Below are 12,668 nucleotides of genomic sequence, written 5' to 3'. Positions count from 1 at the left end.
CAAAAGACTTCTCCCAGGGAGGTCAAGTCTTTCAAAATCCACAGGAAAGTAAACATACTAGAAAACCCTAAAGGAAATCTCTAAAAGCTTTAGGCATTCATACATGACGGCAATGCCGTGGGGCCTGAAATGGGAACAATGTATAAGTGGTCAACCCTAAATACTCCATTTTTGTATTGTATTAGAAAGGAAATGTCATGTTAGGGAAGAACTTCCTTCATTCTAATAAGTCCCCAAAATATAGTGGCACACAACAATGGTGGTTTACAGCATGGAACATAATGCAAGTTTTGGAGGTGGGAAATACCAGCAGAAAAAGACCAATGTTCACTTTTGTGGAGAGCATACCACAAGTCTTTTTTATTATGTGAGATAGGTTCAGGAATCAGATAGACAGCAGGGACCAGAAAGGAAAAATTAACATTCTTCCTATGATTAAATGAAATTAATATTTCAATGAGTAATAATTTTTTATAATTTGTATTTTTCTGGGAAACAAATTGTCCTAATATGCACATAATGTATGTAAATTCTCTTCAGAGGTGCCTGGGTGGCTCAATTGGTTAAGCATCTGCCTTCAACTCAGGTCATGTTCCTAAGGGTCTTGGGATAGAGCCCCGAATGGGGGTGGGGGGGGGCGGGGAGCAAGTTCCCTGTTCAGTGGGGGAGTCTGCTTCTGCCTCTCCTTCTGCCCCTCCCCACCCTGCTTTTGCTCCCTCTCTCTCTCTCTCTCTCTCTCTCTCAAATAAACAAATAAAAGTTTTAAAAACAAAAGTTCTTTCCAAAAAAATATATTTTAATGAAAAAGATACTATCTGGTTAGATTTAGATTTTAAATTTACGTGTAAAGAAATTCCCATTGATAGTTTCAGGCATATGGTCATTCATGAGTTGTAACTTTTTTTATGATGTGTGATGTACTTGGTCAAGCATTACAGGTATATCCAGGAATTACCAAAGAATTTTAGCCTAATACCTCATTGTCTGCTTTTTAGATACACTTATATAATTCTTTGGCTATAAATCAGACATTTGTCTTGTTTCATATAATTTTTATTTTTTTATTATTTTATTGTATTTTATTTCTATTTCCATTGGCATCCAAAACAAAGTAAACCTTAAACCAAAGAATTGCTTATTGGCACATTTTTACAGGTCTCTGTTATGGGCTCTAGATTGTACTCCCCAAAATTCATATGTTGAAGCCCTAACTCCCAGTACCCCAGAATGTGACTATATTTGGAGATGGGCTCTTTAAAGAGGCAACTGAGTTAAAATAAGATCTCTGGGATCCCTGGGTGGCGCAGCGGTTTGGCGCCTGCCTTTGGCCCGGGGCACGATCCTGGAGACCCGGGATCGAATCCCACGTCGGGCTCCCAGTGCATGGAGCCTACTTCTCCCTCTGCCTGTGTCTCTGCCTCTCTCTCTCTCTCTCTGTGACTATCATAAATAAATAAAAGTTAAAAAAAATTTAAAAAAAATAAAAAATAAAAAAAAATAAAATAAGATCTCTGTAGGCTCTCATCATAAAGACTGTGTGACAGTCTTTATGAAGAAATTAAGGCACAGACCCTCACAGAGGAAAGACCATGTGAAGATACAGAGAGAAGATGGCCATTTACAAGCTAACAAGAAAGACCTCAGAAGAAACTAATACTGCTGACACCTTGATTTCAGACTTCCAGCCACCAAAACCATAAGAAAATTGATTTCTGTTATTTAAGCCACCCAGTCTTTGGCTTTTTGTTATAGCAGCCATATCACACTAATACAGTCTATATAAAATGCTATTATGTCTTGTTCTTGTATCTTTTATTTAATATAAACAGGAAAAATGGTTCTTAAAATATATTCAATCACTTAACAAATATTCATCAAGCATCTACTGTGTGTCAAGTATTGGGATATGACAGTAACAAACAAAAATCTCAGGTTTTATGGAGCTTACAGATTAGTAAACCGTAAAAAGACAATTCTTCTGGAATTATTCTTCATTTCAGAAATAGGCCTTATACATTGAGCAACTAAAAATATTTTTTAAAGATTTTATTTATTTATTCATGAGAGACACACACACACAGAGGCAGAGACACAGGCAGAGGGAGAAGTAGGCTCCATGCAAGGAGCCCGATGTGGGACTCAATCCGGGACTCCAGGATCACGCCCTGGGCCAAAGGCAGACGCTCAACCACTGAGCCACCCAGGCGTCCCAAAAATATTTTTTTTTAAGATTTTATTTATTTATTCATGAGAGACACAGAGAGAGGGAGAGGCAGAGGCACAGGCAGAAGGAGAAGCAGGTTCTGTGCAGGGAGCCCAATGGGGAACTCGATCCCAGATCTTCAGGATCAGGCCCTGGGCCAAAGGCAGTGCTAAAGAGCAACTAAAAATCTTCAGAGAGAATGAGCTAGGAAAGGAAAATTGAAAAATCAAAATAAATAAATAAAACCCTAACATTGCATCTTATATGATTATATTACTGGAAGCCCTCTATGTTGGTTGGATGTTTTGGGAAGCAGATCCTGAGAGAGGGTTAGGAAGGCAACAGGTCTATTAGAAGGGATAGCCTATGAAAGGTCAAAGGGAAAAGAAGGGAATTGGGAAGAGAAAGCCTTCAGACTGCAATCTTAGGGAGGAAGCAGGATTGGAAAGAGAGAGCCTCAGACCACAGTGCAGACCCAACAAAGGCTTGGTCAACCCAAATGGAAGCTCCGGAGGAAAGGGCACCTAGTAGAAAAGCCCCACATTGGGCAGAATCAGCCAGGTCCTGGCATTCTGACCATGCTCTATCATTTGCTGGGAGCTGCTTGGGAAGAGCCAGCATAGTGGCCTCTGCTAGAGAGCTTGGGTGTGGCCTAAAGGCACTCATAGCTGGAAACTGTCAGCTAACTGGGCTCAAGAGTTCTTTCTTGAAGGAAGTTCTGAACAACACCTTCATGGCTACTACAGCCCTCAAAAGGTAAAGTAGTAACCTGGTTTTGTAGAGAGGCTTCTTAAAGTCAAGCAATTTCTTTACTCTTTTGTTTCTTTCAAGATTTGATTAAAATTATAGTTTTTTAACATATAGTGTAGTATTAATTTCAGGGGTAGCATTTCATGATTCATCACTTGCACATAACACCCAGTGCTCATTATAACAACTGCTCTCTTTAATGCCCATCACCCAGTTATCCTATCCCCATACCTCCTCCCCTCCAACAACCCTCAGTTTGTTCTCTATTGTTGGGAGTCTCATAATTTGCCTCTCTCTGTTTTTATCTTATTTTGTTTTTCCTTTCCTTCCCATTATGTTTATCTGTTTCTTAAATTCCATATATGAGTGAATCATATGGTATCTATCCTTCTCTGACTTTTTTACTTGGTATAATACACCCTAGTTCTATCCATGTTGTTGCAAATGGCAAGATTTAAGTCTTTTAATGGCTGTGTAATATTCCAGTGTGTGTGTGTGTGTGTGTGTGTGTGTGTGTGTGTGTGACCCCACATCTTCTTTATCCATTCGTCAATGTACATTTGGGCTCTATTATTAATAATCCTGCTATAAACATTTGGATGCACATGCTCCTTTGAATTATTATGTTTGTATCCTTTGGATAAAAACCTAGTAGTGCAATTGGTGAGTCAATCAGTAGCTTTATTTTTAACTTTTTGAGGAACCGTCATACTGTTTTCTAGAGTGACTGTACCAGTTTGCATTCCCACCAGCAGTCTAAGAGGGTTCCCCTTTCTCTACATCCTTGCTAACATCTACTGTTTCTTGCTCTTAAAACATAAGAATGTCTCTCAATAAACACTTTAATAGCCCAAATCAAGGTCTTTAAGGAAATATATTTTTAATATCCAATATAAATTGCTAAATACTTATATAATGGGAAGATTTAAATTTTAAATTTCTGTTGGAGTGTGATATAACCTCTATGCACAAGCAGCAATTGTCCCCCAACCCAAAGAGCTACAGCCAGGTGCTGTGCTAGGTGCTGAGCACAGCAAGACATACATAGCCCCTGCTCCTGTGGACCTAGAATAGGTTTAACCATTAAACAAATATCCAAGGCAAAAAATGCATATTTATGAGGTGACCTTAGTGCTCTAAAAGAAACAAAAGAAGCTGACCTAAACTGACTTAGACCCAGGTCAGGGGAAAAGTCCCTAACAACCTGTTAACTGTGCTGGTATCTTAAGGATGAGTGTGTTTGGAGAGGATAAAAAGTACAGGAGATGATAGCATGAAGGATACACGCAAAGACCTTGGGATAGGAAGAAGTTAGCAAAACCATGGCTAGATCTCCAAGGCAAGGAGGAGAAGTGGTACCAGATGAGGCTAGAAGTCAAGACAGGGGTCAGACCTACCTGAATGAGCACATCTCATAAGGCACATCAGGGATCTTTAATCTTTGCTCTAAGAGCAATGAAGAGTGTTTTAAAGCAGGGATTGGTTTGTGTTTTGCATTGATAACTGGCTGCAGTGTGGAGAAAAAAGTAAAATGAGACTGATTTGGGAAGACCACTTAGCCAGAGGGTATATATGTGGTCCAGGTGAGAGATGATGGTCCCAGTCACAGATAAGTGTTTCTTTAACCTCTACAAAGTACGTTCCAAAATGCGCACTGTGGAAAGGACAGCATGGACTAGGAGACAGTACCTTGTCCATCACTGGAATGAAAAGGTCATGGGGGCTACAAAATAGACACAGAGTTACTTGCCAAAGTTTTAGTGTTCCACTGTCATTTCAAACCCAGTATGTCCAAAACAAACAAAACAAAAGGTCCTCTATAAACTAAGTCCAAGCCACCTTTCCCCATCTGCCATATCATCTTGTCTCCTCATTATTTACTTGTGAAACCTGGATATCACCTATTGTACTTCCCTCTCCTTCATCCCTGTGTCTAGTCTTTTGCTTAGTGACCAAGTCAGGACAGAATTATACTCAGATCTCCTGTCTCCTTCTACTATGTCCTGTGTCCCTGCTCCAGGGACAGGGCCACCCCTAGGTCTCTGTCCAGAAGAACTACATTTTATAGGAAGAGAGACAATTGAACTTTGTTTACTCATTGTATTTCATAAATACATTGGCCATTAGGTTTAAATGTCTTCTCTTTCATGTAGATTTCTGTACTGCTCTGGTTGGCTTCTTCCCACATTCTTAAATCCAACAGTTTACACTATGCAATTTACTTCTGCATCCACTGTCTTATTCTTTAATTGGCTGCAATTTCCTGGTAAGTGAAATGAGAGATTTAGACAAGATTTATAATAAAATCAATCTTCAAACAAAATACTGTAATTGTTCTGATTATACAAGGGGTGGTAGGCTGGAAAGCCTTCCTTATGCTCCCCCACTCTCTAACCACCCATGAGGTTTCTTATTTGAAGGATATAAGAAGCCTAACTTGAGAATCACAAGACTTGAGGCCTCTCAGGTCTCTTCCAGCCCTAAAATTCTATGATCTGTCATTTCTTAATTATGACCAATTGTCTCAATCTTATACTTTCCTCTTGATTCTCAATGCAACTCAGGTCAAGTCTTTTTTACCTCCAGCCTAGAATATCACAAATTGGTTTCCTATATCTCCAGTACACTGGTCAAATAGTGACTCCCCAAAAACTCACGTCTAACTGAAGCCTCAGAATGTGACTTTACTTGAAAACAGGGTCTTCGTAGATGTCATTAGTTACAGTGAGGCCATATTGGAATAAAGTTAGCCATAAATCTAATATGATTGCTGTCCTTAAGAGAAGAGATATAAAGAAAGATACACCCTGAGAGAGTCCCATGGGGCAACAGAGGCAGGATTCAAGTGATGCGGCCACAAACCTAGGAACTCCCAAGGATTGCTGGCAATCACCAGAAGCTACAAGAGGCAAGGAAAGATCCTCCCCTAGAGACTAGGCCCTGCTGATATCTTGCTTTCAGACTTCTGCCCTCCACAAGTATGAGAGAATGAATGTCTATTGCTTTAAGGCCCTTGCAGTTATTTATTATAGTAGCTCTGGGAAACTAATACAGTCAGTCTCTCTCCAACCAAAATCCACTTTACATACTTCTCCTAGGTAAATTCTCCTTAATCTCTGCACTATCATATTTCTCTCCTACGTATTTCACTTCAGGAAGCATTTGACTTATTGAGCAACCTAGTAGGTAAAAAGCACCATGATAATGCTAGGTGTGTGGAGGTAAACAGCATCAGCATGGCCCCCACCTCCAGAGGGCTTCCGGTCTGTAGGGAAGAACAGACATCCCACAAACAGAGCCTCCATCTAATGTATAATCATAAATTATGATGTACTATAGTTGAAATGAATAAGTTGTTATGAAGTACAAGTGGAGGGCTAAGCAAGGGAGTGAAGCTGATACCTGCAGGATGAGTAGGAGCCGACCTGACAAAGAATTGAAGGAGAGACCTTCCTATACAGACAACATGTGAGCAGAGTTATGAGGTGGGGAACAGTTTAAACTGTTTGAGGAACTGAAATGGACAGAAGATCCCTTTTATTAAAAGAAGATTGGTGAGCGAGGAAAAAGTATACCAGATGAGGTTGGGGGAAAAAAGCAGAAACCTGGTCATAGAGGGTTAAGTTCAGGACTTAGGACTTTATCTTAATAAAATGAGAAGGCATCGAGAGGCTTCAAACAGGAATATGACATAATGCATTATGCTTTAAAAGCTATCTCTGATTACAGTCAAGAGAAGGGATATATGGGATCAAAAACAAAGCAAGGAGGTCCATTTGGAGGTAAGGTTGTAGCTATAAATGAATTTGGATTGTGGGTGGATTTGAGGAATATATATTTTTTAGGTACAATCAACAGGACTTAATGATAAATTGGATTTGAAGAAAATGAGGAATTAACATGTTTTTGGCTCAGGAAATCAGATGAAAGTAGATCCATTTGCTTAGATGGGGATGATTGGGTGGATTGGTTAGGGGTACAGTCTAAGCTGCTATACAAAATGGTTCCTGGGCATAGTGGCTCAAAGAATATGGAACAATTTCTCTCTCACATAATAGGCCATAGGTAGAGAGTTCATGGTTGGTTGGATAGCTTTGCCATCCTAAATGCAATGTTTCCATTTTTTTTAATTTTCATTTTTTAATGTTTCCATTTCTTGATCTAAGTTAGCTATTCTGGCTTCAGCCTTTCTAACTGCATCCCGGCCTACAAGGAAAGCACAATTTTGAAGCCACCATCTCTTAGGCAGTTTACAGTAAATGCAGATTTCTTTTTTCTTTCCTTTTTTTTTTTTAAGATTTTACTACATCTTGTTTAAAGTCCCATGAATGTATGTGTATGTTATTAAAAAGACTTTTTCTCTGTTTGGAAAAAATAAAAAGGACTTCTGTTGGTGTCTAATTGGTGAGAGCCTAGCCACATGACCACACTTAACTGAAATGGAGTCCATGAAATATAGCCTTTGGCTGGCTAGCTATATTTAAGCTAAAATTAAAAAGTTATTTTATTAAAAGAAAAAGAGTAGAAATGATGTTGGTGTACACCAGCAGCCTCAGCCACACTGGGGAATGATCAATATATAAGTGGGAATGATGACTATGAAATGGGGGGGTTCCTATGGGGTACCTAAATGGAGATGTCAAGTATGGAGGTGGAAATACGGATCTGAGGAGCTCAAGGGGTAGGATGAGGTCAGAGATATGTATTGAGGAGTCAGCTACCTCCACACAGATGGCATTTAAAGTTATGAGGATATGTCCACAATAGCCAAACTGTGGAAGGAGCCTCGGTGTCCATCGAAAGATGAATGGATAAAGAAGATGTGGTTTACGTATACAATGGACTATTACTCAGCCATTAGAAATGGCAAATACCCACCATTTGCTTCAACGTGGATGGAACTGGAGGGTATTATGCTGAGTGAAATAAGTCAATTGGAGAAGGACAAACATTATATGTTCTCATTCATTTGGGGAATATAAATAATAGTGAAAGGGAATAGAAGGGAAGGGAGAAGAAATGGGTAGGAAATATCAGAAAGGGAGACAGAACATAAAGACTCCTAACTCTGGGAAACGAACTAGGGGTGATGGAAGGGGAGGAGGGCAGGGGGTGGGGGTGAATGGGTGACGGGCACTGAGGGGGGCACTTGACGGGATGAGCACTGGGTGTTATTCTGTATATTGGCAAATTGAACACCAATAAAAAGTAAATTTATTATTAAAAAAATAAAGTTATGAGGATAGATTAAATCAAGTACAGTAGATAGAGAAGAGGGCTAAGGACTGGACCCTGAGGGCCTCCAACACTTAGAGGTTAGGTAGAGGCGGATGAGCTTGCAAAGAAGACTGAGAAGATCAGTAAGGTAGAAGAAAGCCAAAACATACGTGGTCTATGGAAACTAAGAGAAGAGAGCACTTCCAGAAGGATGGCCCATTGTTTAACATATTAATCAGAAGCTTGGTAAGATGAGGATATGGACAATGATGATGCATCTCTATTACCTTTCCTACCTTTAACATATGTTTTTAGCCTATCTATCCAAATGTATTTCTCTCTACTTCCCTTCTAAAATCACATCTATATTCTCAGAGTCCCCAAACATGTCAACTGGTTCCCACCTTTGATCATACTCTTCCTTCAACCTGGATTGATATTTCTCCCCATTATCTAGTTACTCAAGTTGTCCTCCTTCTTCAAGACTCCTCACTCATAAAGACATCTTTAGAGCCCATAGCTGAATAGTAAACTGTTTTCTCATTACATTTTATGTGATATATTTTTTTCTCTAACTCCTAAAGATGAAGACCATAGGTCATTTATTCCATATCCCCAACAAACTAATAGGGTTAGCCAGATACCCAAGCTAATGAGTACTCAATATTTATTGACTGAGTGCAGTAATTGGGAATAAATTCTTAGTATGCTATATATGGTAGGACCTTTGATCCAAATCTTCTCCTCACACATGAAAAATCTAACATCAAAGAAACATGAAAATGTTTTCTCTATTTAAAACAGAATGCAAGTTAATATTTAATCACCATCCTCATCAATGAGCACTGAAAGACCATGCCCCACTAACTGCACTTTTCACTAACACCATCCCTTGCTTCACTTCCATTTATATAGTTCCCTATCAAGCATCTATTAAGCACCTGGTAAGTGTCAGACTCTGTGATTATGAACAAGATGAAGTCTTGCCCTTGGGGACTCTGTAGATAGAGAAGCTGGAGACTGCATCGATTTCTCCCTTCCTGATGTCCGGCTGTGTTCCAGTTTTCCAAGGAACAGTGAAGCATAGGCATAGACATAAAGCAAAGCCTCATTTTGTCTAATTCAGTTAACAAAGACAACAAGTTCACTTACATGAGCTTTTACCTACCTCACTACCATCCCTCCACTCATACGCTATAAAGTATATTGAATTTCACATGAACTATATTGAGTAAATAAATATATTTAATATTCGGAGGTATCGAATTCTTCTCTTTTCTTTTTAAAGATTTATTTATTTATTTATTTATTTATTTATTTATTTATGAGAGGGTGGAGGGGGAGGGGCAGAGGCAGAGGGAGAGAAGCAGACCGCTGCTTAGTGCAGAGCCCAACAAGGGACAAGGGGCTCAATCCCTGTACCCTGAACCAAAATCAAGAGTTGGTTGCTTAACTATTAAGCTACTCACATGGCCTCATCAAGTTCTCTAATTCAAATAGCCCTCTATGAATCATCCATAGGGTGATTTACACAAAAATATTTGTTGTGGAACAGAGATGTTCTTAACCAGCTTTTAATCTTTCTATATTTGTTTTCAGCACTATGGAAGGGCCACTGATGGGTAGGTGCAGCTCAGAGATGAGAGAAAACTCATTAAACACTGAAAAGGTGCCAAGAAAGCATCAAGGAACCTCTCTTTCAAGAAAACATTTATAAACACTTTAAGAAGCTATAACACTGTAATGCCAGCCTATGCTGATCTGGCTGTGTAGTTCACAGAAAGTAGACAGAACACACTTTTACTCAAACCCCCAAAGGTCATGGGTAGGCAGTTCAAACTCTAAAAAAGGAGCTACATTATAAAAACTCCTCCTGCTCCATGATACATGACTCCACATGACTAAGTCTCCATGGGGTTTCTCCAGCAGGTAACAGTCACAGCAGAGAGTCTGCCAAGGAAGGGGCATCTTGAGATTCATCACTTTGCTACCTCGTAATTAGCGGGGTCCAAAGGAGATTCTCTGGCTTGGAAGAATTGGGGATGCAGGCTCCAGGTTGCACATTAGTCTTTGTATCTACTCAGCCCTGCCCAACAAACACAAACCCCCCAATGGCAAAAAAGTCTCTGAATGGGCTGGTCAAAGACTGCAAATGTGGAAAGAACAATGCTGTATCTAGAAAGGCTACAAGCTCACTACTTCTCATCTCAACAATGCCTTTAGATTTTTGTGTAGTAGATTTTTGTTTGAATGTTTGTTTATCTGACATTTTTTTAATTCAAGTTTTAGAATTTAAATTAGGTGTTCAAATCCTTAGTTTCAAAATGAATTTAAATTTTGGCCAAGCTGCTTATTCTGTTATAGTTGGGGGTAGCATGCGATCTTTTGCCCTTTTAAAGGAAGCCTTTTAATTGCTCCACCAAAATAACAGTAATAATTTTAATAATGATTATTATAACTATTATTATCTAAAAATGACCACCTATTTGTTTCTTTGTTCTTCCTCCATCCTTCTCCTTCATTTCCTTTCATCCACTGACTCCATACAAGTGGCTAGAGTGCACATGCTAATGAGTTGCTCAGACACTTAAGGATCTTAATCCCAAATCATAAAGACCCTAAGAAGGACCTCAGCTGCCATCCATAAATTTTTATTTAAAAGCAAGATAAAAGTGGAATTAATTCAGCACAGAGCCAGTGCACTGAGGGGAAAAAAATTAAGTGTCAATTCAAAATACTTATGTGTGTCCCTACCCTTTCTGAGCTCATAACTTCTGCACATGCTTAATAGGTCATGTCATAGTTAATGCATCTTCCTTCTAAGAACAGCTTCATAAACCCCCCTTAAATCCAGTTATCACAGATGATTGGGGAATCGAAACACGGAGGCAACTCCCTACTTTCTCTAATTGGAATGGCTAATTCAGCCATAACAGCACTTCCATCCAGATGCTCAGATTGGTTCAGAGTATGGAAATCTGTGGTGAGGGGATTTACTCATGATGCTGAACAAAGAAAGCCATCATTATCTGTGGTCAGGAAAAAAGTATTCTAATTAGTGTTAATATCCTCCTGCTGAGCTTCCTGTCATCCACATTTTGATCCCCATTCTTGAGCTTTTCATGATCTGATGTCCTGGCTATGTGTAAGCAAGGGTCAGGGCACTGATAGGGGAAAATGGGAAGCATAGACTTAGTATATGCTGTCCAGAGCAAAAGAATTAGCTTAAACATGCCACCTACATTGACTTTCTAGATTTAGATCTTTAGAAAAATTTGCTCAGCAAGTCTAAGTCTAGTACAATCAATTTATAAACCCATAATAACAAATAGTAATTGAATAAAAGCATGAGAAGAATTTGTGGAACATTGTCTTCAAACATTTGAATTGCCATTAAGGCTCATCTGCAATTGAATCCTAAACACTTGGATACCCATTAAAGTCTGAGATTTCTCAACAATAAATTTAGACTCCAGGGGAGATTAGGCACAAGTCAGTGCTTTAATAAATCCCTTCTGACGATGTCAATGACAAGCAGAGGTGCAGGTGGGCCTTCCTCTGGATTCCTTTCTTTTCACTCACCCCCTGAAGTCAGTGCCCTGATGGGCTGATTTGAAAGCCAAATAAATAGCCCAAGAAAAACGACTAAGGAAGAGGAAAGATGTGAAAGTCCCACATGGAAAAGAGGAGTGAAAAGAAAGATCCTGACAAAGCAAACATTTGGAACCAGAAAGAGAACCCGCACACACTGTCTGAAAAATTGAGAGATTTAACCAACCCAGTTGAATCCCTCCATAAAAATGTTTTCTGAGTGCTGGGCACTCAGCCAGGCACATATTTCGTGTCACATTTGACATGTGTGGCTCATAGTCTGAGCCAGGCTTGAAGAGAAACAATGTCGGCAGTTATCTGGGAGGGGTAATCTGAGTGGCAAAAAGAAGCTTCTCCATCTCCCTTTCCCTGCTCCCCAAGTACAAATGACTATAATCTGTGACAATACCCAAAGTGTCTGAAATGTCTAATGGTGGGGTTCAACACACAATACCCCAAAATATGATACCTTGGCATATTGAATATTTTAAGCTGCAGAGGTTTAAGGAAACAGCAGAAGTAGGAAGGTCACTCTGATCTCCACTTCCTCTTCTCCCCTCAAGCAGGTCCTAAAACCCTCACATGAGAGATGCTTTCCTTATTCCCAGGAGAAAGAGCATCCTTGTTTCCAAAGACAAAGGGACACTGAGAAGAAGCCAAGCAAGGAGGCCTTGCTAAGTTGCCCCCACTTTATTCCACTTACCTCAAAAGCTAACCTATCATGTTCTGATCACGGTTCCCCCTTTCATCAAATCTAACATAAAAATATTCAGGTTTACTTGTCTCTTTGGCTCCTCATTTTCTTAGGAAGATTCCCATGTCATGTAAAATTCATATTAAATAAATCTGTATGCTTTTCTTCTATTAATCTCTTTGTGAATATAATTTTCAGAATTAGCCAGGCCAT

Source organism: Canis lupus, chromosome 19 (assembly GCF_003254725.2).
Source record: "Canis lupus dingo isolate Sandy chromosome 19, ASM325472v2, whole genome shotgun sequence".
Lineage (NCBI taxonomy): Eukaryota > Metazoa > Chordata > Mammalia > Carnivora > Canidae > Canis > Canis lupus.
This window is presented reverse-complemented; position numbering follows the sequence as displayed.